Below are 22,904 nucleotides of genomic sequence, written 5' to 3' on the forward strand. Positions count from 1 at the left end.
ATCTGTAATATGTAAGTATAAATATCCCACAAATGAATTTAAAATAAAGAAAACCAGTAGGAAAATGAATAAGATTTAAACCAGTATTTTAAAAAATGTGCATTGGTATTTATAGCTACACAATATGTTTGTAATAACATAAACTGGAAGCAACACAAAAGTTCATTAGTAAGGGAATGAATAAATAGAATATTCACATATAGATATAATACATCAGGGTAAAGGAGTGAACTACCACTAGATGCAACAATACAGATAACTCTAATAAACATGTTTAGTGAAAAAAGAAAGTACAAGACCATTTAAAAATTCAAACATAAGCAAAATTAAGCAATTTTTTTAACATGCATAAAGTGGTGTGATGGTAAATTGGCTCCTCAAAAAACAAAAAGTCATGATTTTTAGTTTATACTGATTTTTGTGGTGTAAATATTGCCATCATGGCTGATTTTCTAACTAGCAACATTGCAGATCTGAAAGTGAAATTGGGAAAAGATGCAAATAATAGGCTCTTTGGCGCCAATATTCAGTGGTCCCAGCATACCACTGCATTCACAGGTGATATAGTAATTAAATATTTCTACAAAGCAAAATGCAAACTTTTAAAAAGTGTTCATTTTTTCAAAAAGTTAAAAAAATGATTTTCAGACACATATACAATGAAAACATGAGAAAGATTTTATTCAGCTCATTAATGAAGGAGGGAACTGATCAGATGGTAAACCTGGTTCAAACAAGAATTAGAAGGTAAATGATTTTAAGTCCACTGTAAAAGGCATTCTAAAGTACTCTACTTAGTTAGCAACAAAAATGATTAATGACCTACAGGACAGTACATAACCTTTGGGGTTATTTTTCTACTAGACAGAAATTATTTGCAATTCTATTGGATAAGATCTACAAGTTAACAGGTAATTTATGAGTGTGTGAGCCTTTATTTAATAACAACATCAACCACAGTTACATTTTTCTAGAGTGTTAAGTCATTTGTTGCAGAAGTTTCAATATAAATTTGAAAGAATATACTGTCCACACTTCTGCTTTATTTCCAAGTTGTAAATAATTGTTCTTAATGACCCTGCCAATTTGATAATATATAGTCTCCAAAGGTTATTCTTGATCACAAAAATGACAGTCCCTCCTAGAGAAATGGAAATAAAAACAAAAATAAACAAATGGGACCTAATGAAACTTAAAAGCTTTTGCACAGCAAAGGAAACCATAAACAAGACCAAAAGACAACCCTCAGAATGGGAGAAAATATTTGCAAATGAAGCAACTGACAAAGGATTAATCTCCAAAATTTACAAGCAGCTCAATATCAAAAAAAACAAACATCCCATCCAAAATTGGGCAGAAGACCTAAATAGACATTTCTCTAAAGAAGATATACAGATTGCCAACAAACACATGAAAGAATGCTCAACATCATTAATCATTAGAGAAATGCAAATCAAAACCACAATGAGATATCATCTCACAACGATCAGAACGGCCATCATCAAAAAATCTACAAACAATAAATGCTGGAGAGGGTGTGGAGAAAAGGGAACCCTCTTGCACTGTTGGTGGGAATGTAAATTGATATAGCCACTATGGAGAACAGTATGGAGGTGCCTTAAAAAACTAAAAATAGAACTACCATATGACTCAGTAATCCCACTACTGGACATATACCCTGAGAAAACCATAATTCAAAAAGTGTCATGTACCAAAATGTTCATTGCAGCTCTATCTACAATAGCCAGGACATGGAAGCAACCTAAGTGCCTATCAACAGATGAATGGATAAAGAAGATGTGGCACATATATACAATGGAATATTACTCAGCCATAAAAAGAAAAGAAATTGAGTTATTTGTAGTGAGGTGGATGGACCTAGAGTCTGTCATACAGAGTGAAGTAAGTCAGAAAGAGAAAAACAAATACCGTATGCTAACACATATATATGGAATCTAAGATTAAAAAAAGGTCATGAAGAACCTAGGGGCAAGACAGGGTTAAAGACACAGACCTACTAGAGAATGGACTTGAGGATATGGGGAGGGGGAAGGGTAAGCTGTGACAAAGTGAGAGAGTGGCATGGACATATATACACTACCAAATGTAAAATAGATAGCTAGTGGGAAGCAGCCGCATAGCACAGGGAGATCAGCTCGGTGCTTTGTGACCACCTAGAGGGGTGGGATAGGGAGGGTGGGAGGGAGGGAGACACAAGAGGGAAGAAATATGGGAACATATATATATGTATAACTGATTCACTTTGTTATAAAGCAGAAACTAACACACCATTGTAAAGCAATTATACTCCAATAAAGATGTTAAAAAAAATGATAGTCTTAATAGGTTTTGGCTTAATTATTTACATAAGAAGTGTTAATTAACCATATAAACCTCTTTGAGTATACAGTATTGAGCACATTCTGAAGCAAGAGAATTAATTTCTGTCTCAAAATTTCGTTAAGGAATCTCAAATTGTATAATGTGAAAGCCTTTATTATTATCTCTTTCATCTTGAAGCTAACCAAGAAAAAATATTCTCTCCACTAGATTTCTCCTATAGTGCTTTTTGACTTCAGTGATTTTCTCTCTCCTCTTTTCAACTAAAAGTATCAAACTAGTCTGATTCATCCAAGGATTCTTCTTAATGATACAAACTTTCAATCTTATATAAAAAGGTTTCTGAGCTAGCAGTTTCTGACTCTCTTTCTTTCTCGAAAGACTAATATCATCAGTGCTCAAACTCTGGACTCAAGAACTCTCTACAACTCCTAAAAAATTCTGAAAAAGTTAAAGTGTTTTCGGTGGGTTTATCTCTCAACGTTTACTGTATTAGCCATTTTTAATATTTTTTTATTAATTTATTTAAAAATAGAAATAATAAATCCATAACATAAAAATGTCTATAACACAATGTATTTATTAAACTGTATTTTCCAAAATAAAATTGTGAGAAGAATGGGATCATTTTATACTTTAATATCTCCTTAATAAAATAGATCTCCTTAATAAAATATGTATCTGCATTCAACCTGTCAAGTTTATGTAGAACATCTGTCCTCACTAGATATGTAGTTAGAAAAACAGAGAGTATTTGAATAGCTTTTTTAGATTATTGTAGATATTTTCCTTTGATACTAGTTCAAAAACATGATATGTTATTTCTAAAGGTTATTTGCAATGTGGAATTTGATATCATATCAGTAAATTTTTCATACTGTTTCTTTAAAATCCATTGATGTATTCTGTCTTTTGAATGGATCTTTTATCTGTCCTTCCTTTTATAAGATCTTCCATTGGTCATTTGGAAAATATTAGTTCACTGGATTATACAGATCTTCCAAATGTAAACACAACTGATCATACGATATCAAAAATTGTATTAGTTAATATCACCAGTGATCTCATCAGAAAAATCTCTTACTACTAGCAAGTTCTTAAGATCATGGTGACAGATACAAGTTTTCCAAAATTATAATTTTTGTTTGAAAGCTCAAAAATTTTTAATAACAAGTGCTGTCGGTCGGTTTTTCCTTGACTTAACAGATGTACTTATTCACTTTTAAGAAAATGTCTGCTAAATATCCAAATGTGAATAATTATGTCTATTTATCATTCTGTCAAGTAAAAATGGACAATGATGAGGTTATGGGGATAGCAGTAGGTACAGCTAGTAAGAGGATAATACTACTACTGAGAATATACTGAGTCAATGTCTGAATATGTATGTATTTACATACAAAAGCTACTACCTTAAAAATTCTAACAATCATAAAAACATTTTCCATTAGCTGTCTGAAAAATATTCTCATCAAATATCATGCAACATCTAGACAGATCCACTATATTCCCACAAAAAATGAGAGTAAAAAAGCATATAATGTCTTAATATTATTACGAAAATAGTTTTGACCTCATAGACAGCACACTTTTGAGAAATACTGAGCATGATTAAAGTATTAGAAATTTAGTTTATCTCCTGGAAATGTTGGAATATTTAATTTATATACATTTATTTATGAACCAATTAAAATATTCTTATTTTAAGAGAATTTTAATCTAATTTATTAATAGTTTTGAACATAGAAAACATGTTTCACATTCATACAAGGAGATATAAAGACCCTTTCCATTTACAGATGGCAGACCTACAGAAGGCTTAGAGCTTACCCTAGTCAAAGTAAACACAGAAGCATAAAAAAATCACAGTTTCATATCTCAAAGAGCCATTCTCCTTTCCAGTGGGCAGTAAATCTCACAAATAGACTAAAATGAAATAGTCTGAAAAAACTTGATCCTTTGTCATCTCTTATCCAACAAAGAATAGATCCCATCATCCACTTGACTGAGATCATCAAATGGTCACATAAACCAGGATACAATCTTTGCTGCTTCCATAATGGAATAAATTATCAACTGTGTACAAATCAGCTTGACACATACCTGCGGTGCTCTCTTTGCTATACAGGTGAGACAACGTAGTATATCCCAGGATGAGATACAGATTAATAAGTCCCTGGGCCTTGTTATGGAAAAGGCATGGACATGACCATGGGTTAGGCATGATGCAAACAAAATAACACATTCAATAAGAAAAAAAAGAAACAAAAAAAAATCAAGATTACAAGAAAGAACACAAACTTAGAGAAATAGAGTCAGTGAAAGTAAGGTCCTAGTGTTACCTGAGAATCATTTCAGGGGCTATGAAAAGATTTGCCTGAGTCCATGAAGTGTGCTTCTCAGACAAGACGATTTAATTGTCTCTGGCAGGTGAGTCCTTTGAACTCTTGGTGGGTTCTCCAAAACTGTCAAAATACAATTTATAAACACTTTAAAATGTGATTAAATATATGTCAGACTTAGGCAGTTTACTAATTAATAAGCATGTTCAAATGATATTTTTAGGAACAGAGTGTTTATAGCCCACCTGGGAAGACAGTCCAAAATATGTGTACTAAATCAAACTGGTTAATAGCTTACAGGGCAATAAAGTTGTAATGTTTAGAGTTCTATTTTCTACCAGAAAGTTATTATTTTGACTAGACAGGTCTACAAGTTAACATGTTACTTCTGTAGTCTAAGCCCTTAACAGCAAATAGTCAAATCAAATAAAGTAAACTCTCCTAAAAAATTAAGTGATTACTGGGTGCTTTAAACAATTACTCAGTAAGATATTTAAAGGTCATGCTCTTCACATTGTCCTTACTCCCAAAATTTAAATAATTTATCATACTTTATAATTTGCATATATTTGCAATAAATAGTATATTATACATTTTTTTGTCTCTAAAATATTATTTACATACCCATTTAAACTGGAATATGGAAAATACCTTTCTAATCTTTTGGGTCCAGGCTAGTGAAAGTTAAATGACAATGTATCCAATCTTTGTTTCCTTCACATTTCACAGAACCAATTCAAGTATAGTTCTCAGCTTGGAACTAGTTGAAATACTGAGTTCAGACCAACTAACCCTGGGATTCAATAACCAAAGAAAAGATACAACTTAAAAGCCTTTGACAAAAAACAGAAGAACAACTATTTCGTAACTATTGGGTGTCAAATGAGAAAACTTAAAAACAAGAATGGTAAAAATGTGCTTATAGCTTTCTATCATCTTTTTGAAGTCACTTATGCAAGTTCAGAAATCATCAGCCCCATAGTTTTAAGGACTCATAACCCAAGATGCAATTGTATTAATAATTAAAGCTTCTTACAGCTATAGAAAGTAACATACAACCCTACTTGCTTGACTGAGTGGTAAATGATTTATTATAAATGATGAGTATTCTATTTTTCTTTCCTGATTGGCTTAAGTCCAGGAAATGAAAATGTTAGTTATTGACATGTGAAGAAAATGAAATCAGTATGCTGAAGTGATTCTATTCCAGTACTATAAATACAACTAGTGTTGCTTTAATGTGTTTTAAAGCTAAGATAAAAGCCACCCCTGACAGTTTCATTTATTATCTTAACATGGAATATTCTGCAATCGAATTTATAGTGCCCTGCCACTAATAATAACCAGTGAGACATTTGACTAGTAGTTCCTCAAATAAAATCTTGAGTATAATCTTCAAACTTAAAGTCTGCAGATTCCTCAAATTCTGCCCTTTCCTCAAGTTCTTTATTTCATCTTATGCTAAGATCGAAGGCAGAAAATTGTCTCTAAATTTCTTTGCAGCTGTGAAATTTTATTCTAGAGACGGAACACCAGGGGAAAACCACCCTTCCTTTCACAGTGTTATTCCTAAATTGGCTTCAATTCAACTTAAATAAAAACATTGTATATATGAAACATTATAGATTACTTGGGGGAAAACTAAAGGAAAATATGTCTAGATACTGAGGGAAAAAAATCTTTCAAAAAAGCACAAAACTTTTAGAAGGGACTACTCACATACTCAGTTCACATCCAAACTGCATGCCTGACCTGAAGTATGTCCTCTTCTATGTTTGAGAAAGAGGACTTGATTGAAATTAAAAAACAAAGAAACAAAGAAAAAAACACCTTTCTTTTCTCAGGGTGTGGCTTGGCTCTGTAACTTCTATCAACCTCTCCTCATCCTTCGTTCCATCACCCACATCAGCAGGGTAAACCAGGACACAGTTACGTTTTCATGGCCAAGAATAGCCAAGGTATTTTTCAAGAAGAACAAAGTGAGCCAGTACAAGATATTGATTTCTATTATAGAATTATAATTTTCAGAAGAGTGTGGTAATTTAACAAGAATACACAAATTGACCAATGGAACACAATGAAGATGCATACATACATGGTAAACTGATTCATGAAACAGGTGACACCACAGTACAATGGAGAAAGGATAGTATTTTAAATAAAGGGTGAACACTCTTTGACATAAATCACAGCAAGATCTTTTTTGATCCACCTCGTAGAGTAATGGAAATAAAAACAAAAATAAACAAATGGGACCTCATGAAACTTCAAAGCTTTTGCACAGCAAAGGAAACCATAAACAAGACGAAAAGACAACCCTCAGAATGGGAGAAAATATTTGCAAAAGAATCAATGGACAAAGGATTAATCTCCAAAATATATAAACAGCTCATACAGCTCAATATTAAAAAAACAAACAACCCAATCCAAAAAATGGGCAGAACACCTAAACAGATATTTCTCCAAAGAAGATGTAGAGATGGCCAAGAAGCACCTGAAAAGCTGCTCAACATCACTAATTATTAGAGAAATGTGAATCAAAACTACAATGACGTATCACCTCACACCAGTTAGAATGGGCATCATCAGAAAATCTACAAACAACAAATGCTGAAAAGGGTGTGGAGAAAAGGGAACCCTCTTGCACTGTTGGTGGGAATGTAAATTGATACAGCCACTATGGAGAACAGTATGGAGGTTCCTTAAAAAACTAAAAATAGAATTACCCTATGACCCAGCAATCCCACTACTGGGCATATACCCAGAGAAAACCATAATTCAAAAAGACACATGCACCCCAGTGTTCATTGCAGCACTATTTACAATAGCCAGGTCGTGGAAGCAACTTAAATGCCCATCGACAGACAAATGGATAAAGAAGATGTGGTACATATATACAATGGAATATTACTCAGCCATAAAAAGGAACAAAATTGGCTCATTTGTAGAGACATGGATGGATCTAGAGACTGTCATACAGAGTGGAGTAAGTCAGAAAGAGAAAAACAAATATCGTATATTAACGCATACATGTGGCACCTAGAAAAATGGTACAGATGAACCGGTTTGCAGGGCAGAAATAGAGACACAGATGTAGAGAATAAACGTATGGACACCAAGGGGGGAAGTGGCATGGAGGTGTGTGTGATGAATTGGGAGATTGGGATTGACATATATACACTAATATGTATAAAATAGATAACAAATAAGAACCTCCTGTATAAAAAAATAAATAAAATAAAATTCAAAAAAATAAAAAATAAAATGAAGGGTGCTAGGCAAGTTGATATCCATACAGGAAATAAAGGAACTTTGTTCTTATGACAACAAAAATTCAATGCCAGATATGCTGCTGACATTGTTATGGAATGTAAATTAATACAGACTTTTGAAGAAAACATAGAGAATGTCTCCTGAACTTGGATTAGGCATAGCCATCTCATGCTCAATTTTTAAAAATACTTTTAAAAAAGGAAATAAAAAATAAATAGCAATGTATGAAGAAGATTAAGAACATTTTTCCATCAATAGATGGGTTATAAGAATGAAGAGTCAATACATAGAATGGAATAAGATATTTGTAGCACATATATTTGACAAATATCTAGTTCTCAAAAGATAGCAAAAGAAACTTTTACAAGTTGTTTAAAAATCAGTAGAAAAAAACAAACTTGAAGAGGTACTTTATAAATAAGGATGCACATAAATGGCCAAAAAGCAAATGAAGAAGTGTCCCACTTCATTTGTTATCAAGGAAATGTAAATATAAATTACAATAAAATTTCACTGAATACCCAAGGGACATTCTAAAATGTAAAAGGAATCATAGCAACAGGTATCAGGGAATTGGAGTAATAGGGAATCTCATTATACACTGCTGGTGGGTATATAAATTGTTAACAAACTCTTTAGAAAATTGCTTGGTAGTACAAACCCACACTGAACATAATCTATTACCCACTGACTCCATTTCTGTGTGTGTTACTAACAGAAATGTGCACACCAAAAGACATATATTAGTGTGTTTATAGCAGCACTATTCATAAGGGACCCTAAAATTGAAACAACGCAAATCCCAATCAAGAGTTGAATGAATCAAATACAATATAGTCAAACAATGGAATGCTCTACAGAAATGAGAATGAATGATTTACACCTACTTGCAACAACATGGATGAATCTCAGATATATTATTTTGAGCCAAAGAAGCCAGACACCAAAAGTATATGATTCTATTGATGTACAGTTTAAAAACAGGCAAAATGAACCTATAGTATTAAAAATCAGAATAGTGATTACCCTGGGGGAGAAATGAATAGATGATTACATGTTAGATTTTTCTAGGATGCTGCTAGGATGTTCTGTTCCTACATGCCAGTGCTGGTTACAGGTGTAGTAAATTTATAAATTAATCCCACCACTTCTGATTTGTGTATTTTTCTGTATATATATTATACTTCCACAAAAATGTCAAAAAAGGAGAAAAAATATCTTTAACGTTTTTTCAAAATCTTTCACCAATGCATTTCCCCAAATTGCAATGCTCAGTCTAGGAATAATATCATTTTTTAAATTTTTATTAATTTTATTTATTTTATTTTTTGCTGTGTTGGGTCTTTGTTGCTGTGCGCGGGCTTTCTCTAGTTGCGGCGAGCAGGGGCTACTCTTCGTTGCGGTGTGTAGGCTTCTCATTGCGGTGGCTTCTCTTGTTGCAGAGCACAGGCTCTAAGCGCTCGGGCTTCAGTAGTCGTGGCTCGCGGGCTCTAGAGTGCAAGCTCAGTAGTTGTGGCGCACGGGCTTAGTTGCTCCGCAGCATGTGGTATTTTCCGGAACAGGGCTAGAACCCGTGTCCCCTGCATTGACAGGCAGATTCTTAACCACTGTGCCACCAGGGAAGCCCTATCATTTTTAACATGGTGTGTTAAAGGGGCAAAGTAATTTCAGCAAAAGAGTTGATTCAGACTAGGCTATGCCACACACACACACACACACCAGAGACACCCACTCACATACATCTTCTAAGGAAATAAAATTATTCTCAGATTCAATGAGGTCTAAATCCATGTTAATAAAGAATGATCGTTTTCCTAAAGCAATAATCGGTAGAAATATGACATGCCAGAAATGAAAAAACTCCTTTATATTATTATGCAAAGCAATTTCAACCTTATTTATAGCTATATCTGGTTTTTCCAAACTCTATCCGGAGACATAATTGTTCATAATAAAGTGTCCTGTTATTGTGATTTCTCCCCCAAAACACCATTTATTTCTCTTCATTCAGACTATACAAGAAATCTGCTAAAGAAGCTAAAGAGTTTTCAGTGTTTTACTAACTCAAGATGGAAATGATTGGACAGTGCGACACACACTGCTCCCAAGTAAGTGCTGGCATTTATGACTAACTTCCCCGTAGCACCTCTCATCCGATTTAAGAGGAGTTAAATCTCCTATGTGCTCCGAGCCAGGAGAAACCTACAAATGTTGTTGAATATTTTTGGCATAAAAGAATTAAATGTATCTTAAAGAGAACATTGCAAACTAATGGAAAAGTATTTTTCTAAAATACAGTTTTTAGAAAAGTGGTTGGAAAAAATTTAGTGTGGATCTTTACATCATAGAACAACTAAACTATATGCCACCCGATAAATTTAGAAGTTATGTGTAAAAATGAGCAGTCTTAAAACACCAAAACCAGTATAAACAAAATGTAAAATGATGACGCTCTAAGGGAAAATAATCGGAGATGAATAGGGTGACATATTAAGTACACATTTTATAAATATGTTAAACCCTGAATAGTCACAGATAACATGAAAAGATTAAAAAATAAACTTGTAAATTTTGTAATAAGTATGATCGAAGTTAATTTTTTTATATGTAAAAATGTCATAAATCTAAACGTATTAACATATACAGCAATAAAAATAGAAATAGATGTGAAAGAATGGGTACAATTTTTTAAAGAAGTGTTTTACTTTAATATCGACATAATTACTTAATTTAAAATAACTAAATTCTATTTGCTGCCAAAAAATTTTTTTTAGGACTAATACTTTGTGAAAGAGGGTATGGTGTGACCAGAAATTATTACTGCTGATGAAAGATAAAATTGTGGTGCTGGTCTGGAAATGATTTTGGAAGTCTATATAGAGAGGACAAAAGTATTTTTCTATCCTTTGTGCCAGAACTAAATTCCTCAAAACTTCATTCACAGGTGTGACAATTTAGGTGAGAATATGCATTATAGAATTGTTTATAGGGGAAAAAAAGAACTAACCTACAAATTAATAGATGAGATTGTTCAGTAATTTATGTTGCCCATATCTTATAGAATGTTATTCATCAAATATTTTATACTTTTGAAGAATATTTAGTATAGCCTAATGCTAATAGCAAGTATTGAGTTGAAACAAATATACAATAATGTATTTGCAGGATAACAGTTTAATGCCAATTTTATAAATATATATCTATTTCTACCTTCATTATTTTTTATCCATCTATTTATTAATCATCTGAGTAGTGAAAAACTTTTCATCATAACAAAATATTAATCTTTGGATATTGGAATTATCAATAATTTAATCTTCTTTTTATATTCTTATATTGTCCAACATTTCTCAGGGAACACTTTTAAAATCAGAATCAAATGTTGAAAATAAATGGCCTCATTCCTCTTAAGTTTTTTCATCTTTGCTTTTCTTATCTTACTGTACAATGTACACGTACAATGTATATTTGTACAATGTAGCCAGTTGTACAATATACATGTACAATGTATATTTGTACAATGTAGCCGGCACAGAATAGCACATCATGTATAAAAGGAAATTATTTTGTTAGTCATTAATTCATCCTCTAGATCATATTGGACTACTCCTCATTATATTCCACAAATAATCATGTATTTAAACTACTAAAATTTCATCAAAAGTCTTTACTATTTCCAACCTCTCTGCAACTGATAAATCATTTTCTCAAAGAATATAGTTTTTCTGCTGATTTCTGTTTCCAAGATCTTAAAACTTAATAATTAGATCTAAATTACATATAACCATGCAAATCTGCATCTTCTCAAAAGTAGTTGAGGTAAACAAAATTAAATAGTTCTTAGTAATTGAATATAACCTGTCAAAATTATGGCAGACAATGAAACTTTTTTACATATTTCCAACCTAGAAATTTGTTTTAAGTGGCATCTGATTACCTTTCCTTTCCTTTCTCCAAGTCAAAAATGAAGTCTACTTTACTGTAATATAACCGGTCATCTGAAATAAATGCCATATTTTTTTCATAAGTCAAAACCTGTGTACATTACCTTCATGAACTTCAGCATTCAGACTCATCAACATCAGCATCAGAAAGGAATACAGGATTCCAAATTAGTATTTCAATATCTCTTTGTTAATGTGAAAATCATTTACTGAAGCCTAGCCAATCAAAACAAAAAGAAATTGGATGTACACCAGGATTGAGGATTTCTGCCAATGTTTCCTTTATGTAAATATCACCAGAAAAAGAAACAGACAAAAATATCTCCAGAATCTGCTTAGACTTTCAAATCAAGGGTCACCTGGAAATGTTCTCTCACATAGATGATTGCCAAAATTTGTATACTTATTAGAGAACTTTTTCAAACAACTAGATTTCTTATTGCACATGAACTCAGAGGGCCTCTGTGGGTTTTGCAGTGGTACTGAGCTGGACTCACATCTCTGAGTTGTCATATTCCACCGATATGACCCTAAGACTACAATGTCCTCTCTGTCAAGAATGACCTGTCTCTTCCTTTCTGTTTAGAGAATCATCTCATTATTCAAAACTCAGAAAAAAAAGAGAAGATAGCATATTTCCAGGAACTTTTGGTGTCATTGAAGGGAGAATCTCTCTACATTGAAAATTAGAAATAACTATGAACAAGCAAATGGTAAACTGATCCATACAGTATGAAACTACATAAAGTTGAGTTTGGAGATATTAAGAACGTTACTATACAAATGAAAAATGAACTTTAATATCTAGTTTGGGCATAAGATAAAATAGCTAGCATTTTATTTTCATATACAAAAATAAAAATAAAGTTATGACAAAATTAAAATTCCAAAGTAATCAAATACTGCCTTTTTCATATGTCTTTTGGAAATGGTAGGCACACAGCAGGAAAAAACAGCACTGAGTGAATGGAAACATGTAATAAGATAAAGGAAAAAAATGAGAGGATATGAGAAATGATGTAAGAAGTTACAATTAATCATGGTTTCACCAGCCTCAGAGAGACGATTTTGAAATGCAGGCTTTCACTTGACAGTAGCCCTTTTCCTCTCTGAGGAGTGGCCTTTAGAAACCCATTGAAGTTTAAGACATCATCTGAGGGTGAGAAGGACCTTTTATTCCTTATTATTTATTTTACCTTCACTTCTCACCACCCTCACATATGTGTCAGCAGGAGGAGGAGGATATTCTGCGAGGTTTCCAGCAGCCATGTGTACTTTGTGGCAGATATAGAGGGATTATCAAAGGACACTTGTTAAATTCACATAGTATTATGTATTATGAAAACCACAATAAAAAAATGTTGATTTAATTTTGCTAAGGTTCCTTTTTGTGGCCACATTTAAAACAAAGATGTGTTCATAGGTGACGCATGATAGAAAATGTGCTTTATTTACAGCTGAGCCGGATAAGCACACTGGGTTGTATTTATCACCTAAAATGACACTACAACGTGGTAAGATGTAAACACAGATTACAATTCACTGGGCTCCTTAAATATGCATAAAATGTGAACTGCTCTGTATAGGTGCATTTCCTTACTGAAAAGAATCTCATTTGGTGGTAAACTAGGAAGTCAAAATGCAATGATTAAACGTTTATATAATTAAGACAGAAAAAATGAAGACGATGGGGACAAGGGATATTTCTTATCTATCTCATTCGAAGCACCAAGCAAAGAATCAGGAAAAATGTGGCACTAAATAAATCCGTCATGACTTTAATCATTTAACAAATATTACATTTCTACTATGGCAGTCTTCTAAATGTGGGAGAGGGAGGGAATGGGATATAAAGATAAGGGAATCATATTCTAGTCATAAGGATAGTGTTTGTTGAATGAATGACTATACCCACCTGGGTAAATTCAACTAAAGAAGGGGAGAAAGTCAGATAGGCATAAAGATTTGGAAAGAGTCTTTTTACTGTATGCATATTATCTATACTTTAGATTTAGAGAACATTTATTTTATCAAAACTTTATATTTACAGATTATAATTTTACCTCACAGCAACACTCCAAGAAGGTATTAACATAACCATTTCATGGATGAGTAAGGCTCAAAGTAGTGAATTGTATTGCTTAAATTCCCATAACTATTAGGGGTCAAGTAGAATCTTGAACCCAGGTTCTGGTGGCTTCTTTTGTTCTCCTTTATGGAAGAAAGTGCATCTTCCCTACTACAGGCACACCTGAGAGATTTTGTGAGTTCAATTCCAGATCACATCAATAAATTAAATATCACAATAAAGTGAGTCACACAAATTTTTTTTGGCTTCCCAGTGCATAAAAAGTTTGTTTACACTATATTCTAGTCTATTAAGTGTGCAATAGCATTATGTCTAAAAAAACAACGTACATACCTTAATTAAAAAACAATACTTCATTGCTAAAATATGCTAACCATCCTCTGAGCCATTAGCGGAGTCCTAATCTTTTGCTGATGGAGGTTCCTGCCTTAATATTGATGGCTGCTGACAGATTAGGTGGTGGTTGCTGAAGCTGGGGGTGTCTGTGGCAATTTCTTTAAATAAAACAACAATGGGGCTTCCCTGGTGACGCAGTGGGTAAGAATCCACCTGCCAAGGCAGGGGACATAGGTTTGAGCCCTGGTCTGGGAAGATCCCACATGCCGCAGAGCAACTAAGCCCGTTCGCCACAACTACTGAGCCTGTGCTCTACAGCCCGCACGCCACAACTATTGAAGCTCGTATGCCTAGAGTCCGTGCTCCGCAACAAGAGAAGCCCGCACACCGCAATGAAGAGTAACCCCCGCTCACCGCAACCAGAGAAAGGCCGTGCACAGCAACAAAGACACAGTGCAGCCAAAAATAAATAAATAAATTTATAAAAAAAAAAAAAAAAAGACAACAATGACGTTTGCCCCATTGATGGACTCTTCCTTTCACGAAAGATTTCTCTAGCTCACAGTGCTGTTTGATAACATTTTACCTCCAGCTGAATTTCTTTCAAAATCAGAGTCAATCCTCTTAAATCCTGCTACTGCTTTATCAAATAAGTTAACGTCATATTCTAAATCCTTTCTTGTCATTTAAGCAATTTTCACAGCATCTCAACCAGAAGTAGATTCCATCCCAAGAAAACACTTTCTTTCTCATCTATGAGAAGCAATTCCTCATCTGTTCAATTTTTATCATGAAATTGCAGGCATTCAGTCACATCTTCAGGCTCCACTTCTAATTCTAGTTCTTTCCACTGCATCTACAGTTACTTCCTCCACTGAAAACTTGAATCCCTTAAAGTCATCCATGAGGATTGGAATCAACCTCTTCCAAACTCCTGTTAATATTGATATTTTAGCCTCTTCCCAGGAATCATAAATATTCATAACGGCATCTGGAATGATGAATCCTTTCCATAAGGTTTTCCATTTACTTTGCCAAGGTCCATCAGAAGAATCGCCATTTATGGGCTATAGCCTTGTGAAATGTATTTCTTAAATAACACCTGAAAGTCAAAATTACTCCTTGTCCCATGGGCTGCAGAATGGATGTTGTGTTAACAGGCATGACAACAGCATTAATCTCCTTGTACATATCCATCAGAGATCTTGGGTGACCAGGTGCATTGTCAGTGAGAAGTCATATTTTGAAAGGAATCTTTTCTGAGCAGTAGGTCTCCGCAGTGGGCTTAAATGATGTTGTAAACAGATTGCACCACCATCTAGACTTTGTTGTTCCATTTCTAAAACACAGGCAGAATAGATTTAGCATCATTTTTAAGGGCCCTGGATTCTGGGAATGGTAAATAAGACCTGGCTTCAACTTTAAGTCACCAGATGCATTAGCCCCTAATGAGAGTCAGCCTGTCTATCCTTTGAAACTTGGAAGCCAGGCATTGACTTCTCCTCTCTACCTATGAAAGTCCTAGATGGCATCTTCTTCCAGCATAAGGTTGTTTCATCTACACTGAAGATCTGTTGTTTAGCCACCTACATTAATTATCTGAGCTACATCTTCTGGATAACTTGCTGCAGTTCTACGTGAACACTCATGGCTTCACCTTGAACTTTTATGTTACAGAGATGGCTTCTTTCCTTAACCCTCATGAACCAACCTCTGCTGGCTTCAAACCTTTTTTCTGCAGCTTCCTTACCTCTCTCAGCCTTAACAGAATTGAAATGAGTTAGAGCCTTGTTTTGGATTAGGCTTTGGCTTTAGGGAATATCGTGTATGATTTGGTGTATCCAAACCACTAATACTTTCTCCATAACTAGCAATAAGTCTGTTTTGTTTTCTCAACATTTGTGTGTTCACTGGAGCAGCACTTATAATTTCCTTCAAGAACTTTTCCTTCGCATTCACAACCTGGCTAACTGGTGCAAGAGGCCCAGATTTTGGCCTATGTCAGCTTTCAACATGCCTTCCTCACTAAGTTTAATCATTTCTGGTTTTTGATTTAAAGTGAGAGACTTGTGACTTTTCCTTTCAGTTGAACACTTAGAGGCCATTGTAGGGTTATTAACTGGCCTAATTTCAATATGGTTTCGTCCTCAGGAATAGGAAGGCCCAAGGAGAGGGAGAGAGATGGGGGAACAATCGGCTGGTGGAGCAGTCAGAACATACGCACAATATTTATTGATTAAGTTGACCACCTTATATGGCACAGTTTGTGGTGTCGTGACACAATTACAATAGTAACATCAAAGATCACGGATCACAGTTCACCATAACCAATATAATGAAAAAGTTTGAAATATTGTGAGAATCACCAAAATGTAACACAGAGACATGAAGTGAGCAAATACTTCTAGAAAAAATGGCACTGATAGTCTAGCTTGAAGAAATGTTGCCACAAATCTTCAACTGGTAAACAACGTTCTACCTGTGAAGTGCAATAAAGCAAAGCACAATAAGGCGAGGTATGCTCTTACTTTCATGGAACCTGTCAGGGTTGTATTCCCATTAAGTCTCTTCCTGTGAAAACTAGTCCAGTGAAAAGAATATTGTACCTGCATTTGAAAACTCTCAGGCTCTATCTGGTATTGCTGTTGACAAGCAGCATGCCTGTGGTCATGCGTGCTCATGTTCAGTTTCTTCATTTCTGAGGAGACTTCTACAAAGCTTCTATCCCACTACAATCAATGGTCCGTCATCTAGCACAGACAGAAAGAAAAGTAGATTTTACTCTAGTTTTCCTTGTTGTCTGTTTATTAGTGTTCCTTGGGGTATTCTGCTTGTCACCCACTTTTCCCAAAGTCTTGAAGAGGAGTTCCTTAGGATCAAGGCCTTGTCTGGAACTCCTGGTCTCACTGTTTCCTCAATAGGACTCAAAATTCTTCCGACTAGTGCCATTGGAGAGGTTACTATAGGGCAAGTCACACTTTATTTACTGTTCTCTATCTTTATTTTCCATGACACTATTATATAAAACATACAGGTGTATAAGACTTAATTAAAGCCTTGAGAAAATGAAATGTAATTACAGTGTAGGAGGAGAAAACTTAGAGATATGTGCCACATAATAATTTTCTTACAGAATAAGGGTACTTATTCAAGAGGTTAAGCTTTAAGGAGGCGGGAGGGGAAGAAGGTCTCTTTATAGAGAAAGACTATTTTTATCCTAATTTCTTTCATTCAGATTTTTTTCTCTCTTCAAAAATTGATCTAACCTCTGCTATTTTGCTAACCCCCTCTACCCACAAAATTTCATCTGGTACCAAGCTCCATATTCCTCCTTTTTTTAATCAGGCGAGATTAACACACTATGGGTGTGTCAGGACAGCTTCAGTAGGATAATCAGGGCTTTCTATTTGAGAGAAAAGTATATTAATTACATTCTGAGAAGTACAGGAAATATCTATTCTTCCCTGACCGGATGACGAGAAATGATATAAATCGTCTCTGTATATAGTAACTTTAGATTTAGAACTCTTTGACTTCACCCCCTTATGCAGTATTATTTGTAATCTTAATACCACACAGTCATCACCAACTTGTACTTTCCATGGAAATGTGCTTTTTTGTTGATCTTAGAGTCCACAGAGCCAATTTTATAACTTTCAAACAGGATGCAAGTCCCTTCTCCTTCTGGTCTTCCCTTGGGAATTTCCAAGACAGATACTTTGTCAAAGTACTTACTTCTCTGCTGTCCTAACACTCCATGAAGTGCTTTTCACCTTTATCAACAGTTGTTTCGGTCATTAGCATTTGAATTGCAACAAGTTCGTGCCAGTACTCGTCATCACCTAAACTCTTGTTCAATTTTTCCTAAAGATCATTGTCTGCACTTCTCCTGATTGTCTGTTGCAAGTTCTCAAGCAGCTCATCTGGTGATACTCAGCCTACCCACAGTGCACTTCAAGGCATGTATTGTACTCTTCCAGCATCAAGTATTTCCAGCATCAAGTATTTACATCAAGTATTTACAGGTGACTACCTGACTCCTGTTCTCCAGTGTTCCTTTTTTTTTCCCAGGTAGTATGGCAATTTCTCCCTTATTTTCAGTTGTACCCACAACATAGTGGTATAGGTCCAAATATCAATACATTTTGAACTTCTACACTTAGCTCCTTGGTGGCAGGAAGCCCCTATCATATTTATTTGGATTGCTGTTAATAAAGGGATTTTCTTTTCACCTTTCATCATCCCAACCTCGGCTTTGAACTTAAGGGATGGGAAATGAGTCAGATAATGCTCAGGATATCTTTATTTTGTGCCAGGGATCACTATTCTCTTGTTATACTGTTGTGAAAATGTAAACCAAAATATATAAATTAATCAAAAAGTTGGGTGGGATGAACTGAAAACCACCAGACGAAAACCAAAGGAAATGTCTTTAGTTTGACTTGTTTCCAATTGATTAAAAGTCTTAAACTGAGTGAAGCTGTAGATTAACTGTGTTTTTTGTTTGTTTGTTTGTTTGTTTATACTGCAGGTTCTTATTAGTCATCAATTTTATACACATCAGTGTATACATGTCAATCTCAATTGCCCAATTCAGCACACCACCATCCCCACCCCACCGTGGTTTTCCCCTCTTGGTGTCCATACATTTGTTCTCTACATCTGTGTCTCAATTTCTGCCCTGCAAACCGGTTCATCTGTACCATTTTTCTAGGTTCCACATACATGCGTTAATATACGATATTTGTTTTTCTCTTTCTGACTTACTTCACTCTGTATGACAGTCTCTAGATCCATCCACATCTCAACAAATGACTCAATTCCGTTCCTTTTTAAGGCTGAGTAATATTCCATTGTATATATGTACATCTTCTCTATCCATTCGTCTGTTGATGGGCATTTAGGTTGCTTCCATGACCTGGCTATTGTAAATAGTGCTGCAATGAACATTGGGGTGCATGTGTCTTTTTGAATAATGGTTTTCTGTGGTTATATGCCCAGTAGTGGGATTGCTAGATCATATGGTAATTCTATATTTAGTTTTTTAAGGAACCTCCATACTGTTCTCCAGAGTGGCTGTATCAATTTACATTCCCGTCAACAGTGCAAGAGGGTGCCCATTTCTCCACACCCTCTCCAGCATTTTTTGTTTGTAGATTTTCTGATGATGCCCATTCTAACTGGTGTGAGGTGATACCTCATTGTAGTTTTGATTTGCATTTCTCTAATAATTAGTGATGTTGAGCAGCTTTTCATGTGCTTCTTGACCATCTGTATGTCTTCTTTGGAGAAATGTCTATTTAGGTCTTCCACCCATTTTTGGATTGGGTTGTTTGTTTCTTTAATATTGAGCTGCATGAGCTGTTTATATATTTTGGAGATTAATCCTTTGTCTGTTGATTCGTTTGCAAATATTTTCTCTCATTCTGAGGGTTGTCTTTTCGTTTTGTTTATGGTTTCCTTTGCTGTGCAAAAGCTTTGAAGTTTCATTAGGTCCCATTTGTTTATTTTTGTTTTTATTTCCATTACTCTAGGAGGTGGATCAAAAAAGATCTTGCTGTGATTTATGTCAAAGAGTGCTCTTCCTATGTTTTCCTCTAAGAGTTTTACAGTGTCCGGTCTTACATTTAGGTCTCGAATCCACTTTGAGTTTATTTTTGTGTATGGTGTTAGGGAGTGTTCTAATTTTATTGTTGTACATGTAGCTGTCCAGTTTTCCCAGCACCACTTATTGAAGACACTGTCTTTTCTCCATTGTATATCTTTGCCTCCTTTGTCATAGATTAGTTGACCATAGGTGCGTGGGTTTATCTCTGGGCTTTCTATCTTGTTCCATTGATCTATGTTTCTGTTTTTGTGCCAGTACCATACTGTCTTGATTACTGTAGCTTTGTAGTTTAGTCTGAAGTCAGGGAGTCTGATTCCTCCAGCTCCGTTTTTTTCCCTCAAGACTGCTTTGGCTATTCGGGGTCTTTTGTGTCTCCATACAAATTTTAAGATGATTTGTTCTAGTTCCTTAAAAAATGCCATTGGTAATTTGATAGGGATTGTATTGAATCTGTAGATTGCTTTGGGTAGTATAGTCATTTTCACAATATTGATTCTTCCAATCCGAGAACATGGTATATCTCTCCATCTGTTAGTATCACCTTTAATTTCTTTCATCAGTGTCTTATAGTTTTCTGCATACAGGTCTTTTGTCTCCCTAGGTAGGTTTATTCCTAGGTATTTTATTTTTTTAATCTAGAAGAGATGCCAATTTTTGTTCAGTAAAACAGATAACCACAAGGTTATCTTTTTTTTTTTTAATCTTTATTTTATATTATAGTTGATTTACAATGTTGTGTGAGTTTCGGGTATACAGCAAAGTGATTTAGTTACACATATACATATATCTATTCTTTTTCAAATTCTTTTCCCATTTCGGTTATTACAGAATTTTGAGTAGAGTTCCCTGTGATATACAGTAGGTCCTTGTTGATTATCTATTTTATATATAGTAGTGTGTACACCGTTATATTTTATTGCTCTGTGAGATATTAACAAGTTTTGTATGTAACCAGGCAATCTTATTCTAACATTACTTTCTTAAATTTACTACAAATAGCCTAGTATCTTAAGTGTTGTGTGGACAAGTTTTAACATATTCCCAGTTTCCTCATGAATTAATGAGTTAAATAAAATCTATGACAAAAGTTGTTTTTCAATGTGCCTGAAAGTCATGATTTTACCTTTTAAAAAATTTAACTTTAAACATTCTGCTCCCACCAGTGGATTTCCATTTAGGATATTCTGGTTCATCCTTGTGTGACTTCACTTGACGCTGCCATTCTGATTTCTAGTAGTACTGATGCAACGGATGATTCTACACTTAATGGGCCTTACAGATTTCCTTTTTTAAAAAATGTTTTAAATTATTTATTTATTTTTTGCTGCATTGGGTTTTCGTCGCTGCATGAGGGCTTTCTCTAGTTGAGGCGAGCAGGGGCCACTATTCGTTGTGGTGCACGGGCTTCTCATTGTGGTGGCTTCTCTTGTTGCAGAGCATGGGCTCTGGTTCACGGGCTTCAGTAGTTTTGGTGCGTGGGCTCAGTTGTTGTGGCTCTTGGGCTCTAGAGTGCAGGCTCAATAATTGTGGCACACAGGCTTAGTTGCTCTGCGGCATATGGGATCTTCCTGGACCTGGGATTGAACCTGTGACCCCTGCATTGACAGGTGGATTCTTAACCACTGTGCTACCAGGAAAGTCCACAAATTTCCCTTTAATTCACCTTTTAGAGTCATTCAACTGATGCTATTACACTTCCCAGGCCTCTGACCCACCAATTTTGATTTTTTATCAGTTAAAAAAATTCAACTAAAAATAACGTCTGATTTAAAACTTCATGAAAATATACGTAAAATATAATTTAATTCTGTGAAGCTCATATGCCCTTTTACAACAGAAGTCCAATCACATATTTTGAATACAAAGTTAGTTTCATCAGTTCAAATATTTTAAGAAAAAAGTTTATTGATCTGGATTATTGACCCAAAGTTTCCAAAATTAATGAAGATTACTCTTTATGGAACTGTAAGTTTGGAGCCAAGGGCCAGGAGAAGCAGCCATTTGAACAGATTTGTACTGGAGATACAGTGTATTTAAACTTTCATTTTAGAATTTTTGGTTACACAGTCACTGGGTGTTATGTATATATATCAGCATTCAGTGCAAGTTTTTATATGAGGAAAACCAAAATAAGTATACAGCAGAAACTAATTTATTCTGATTATTATTATACTTGGAATTCTAAAGCTCCTGCTCCAATAACATATGCATCCTTGTTACTGTAATTTTGTCATGTTTAAGAGAGAAAATTTCATATAATGGGCTGAATGTCATCCACAATACCATGAATCTCTGATGTCTGAAAGTAGAAACGTAAATGATGTGATGACATCGAGGCCTGGATGGGACTCTCAAGAAACTCGTCCTGCAGACCACTCCTCTACCTGCAAGAAGCCTTCTCACTTCCCAGTCCTGTATCACCACCACCACCCCAGGGTTACAGGAGACACAGTTGAGGATGCCTGCCTGAGAGCATTCTAGAAGCTGTATGAACTCCCATATTTTCATAGTTATTTCTCTTTTTTGTTCTCTTTCTGATAAACATGGTGGATTTACCTTTATAATAGTGATATAAAGCTTCCTCTTTAAATAAATTTAAATTAAAAATGAATTCATACAAGAGAACTGTTGAGTAAATTATAGTTCTATTGGCATATGGCTAGAACAAAGCTTGAAACTCAAATAAATGCACAAAAGTAATCTTGTGCCTTTGTGAAAATCAAAGATTGATACTTAGGGAATGTAAAATAGGGATAACACTTCTTTGTATTACTTTAAGATTTTTTTTTTTTTCAGTAAATCCCATGGGGAGGTTAGTAAACAGTATAGTCAATGGAAAATATACTCAGGCTTTTTGGTTAGGCAAACCACAGCTTAAATGCCACCACTGTTTAAGGAGACCTTGGTCTCAGGGTCCTCATTTATAAAATAGGAATCTTATCTCATGAGACTGGTGTATGGATTAAATGACA

General features: G+C 34.7%; 1 pseudogene; it reads left to right on the forward strand.

The window, feature by feature from the left end:
* The first annotated feature begins 440 nt into the window (after nt 1–440).
* On the forward strand, nt 441–22,228 carry LOC137772254 (AP-5 complex subunit mu-1 pseudogene; annotated as a pseudogene).
* Nucleotides 22,229–22,904: the final 676 nt, after the last annotated feature.

The sequence above is a fragment of the Eschrichtius robustus genome, chromosome 11 (genome assembly GCF_028021215.1).
Source record: "Eschrichtius robustus isolate mEscRob2 chromosome 11, mEscRob2.pri, whole genome shotgun sequence".
NCBI lineage: Eukaryota > Metazoa > Chordata > Mammalia > Artiodactyla > Eschrichtiidae > Eschrichtius > Eschrichtius robustus.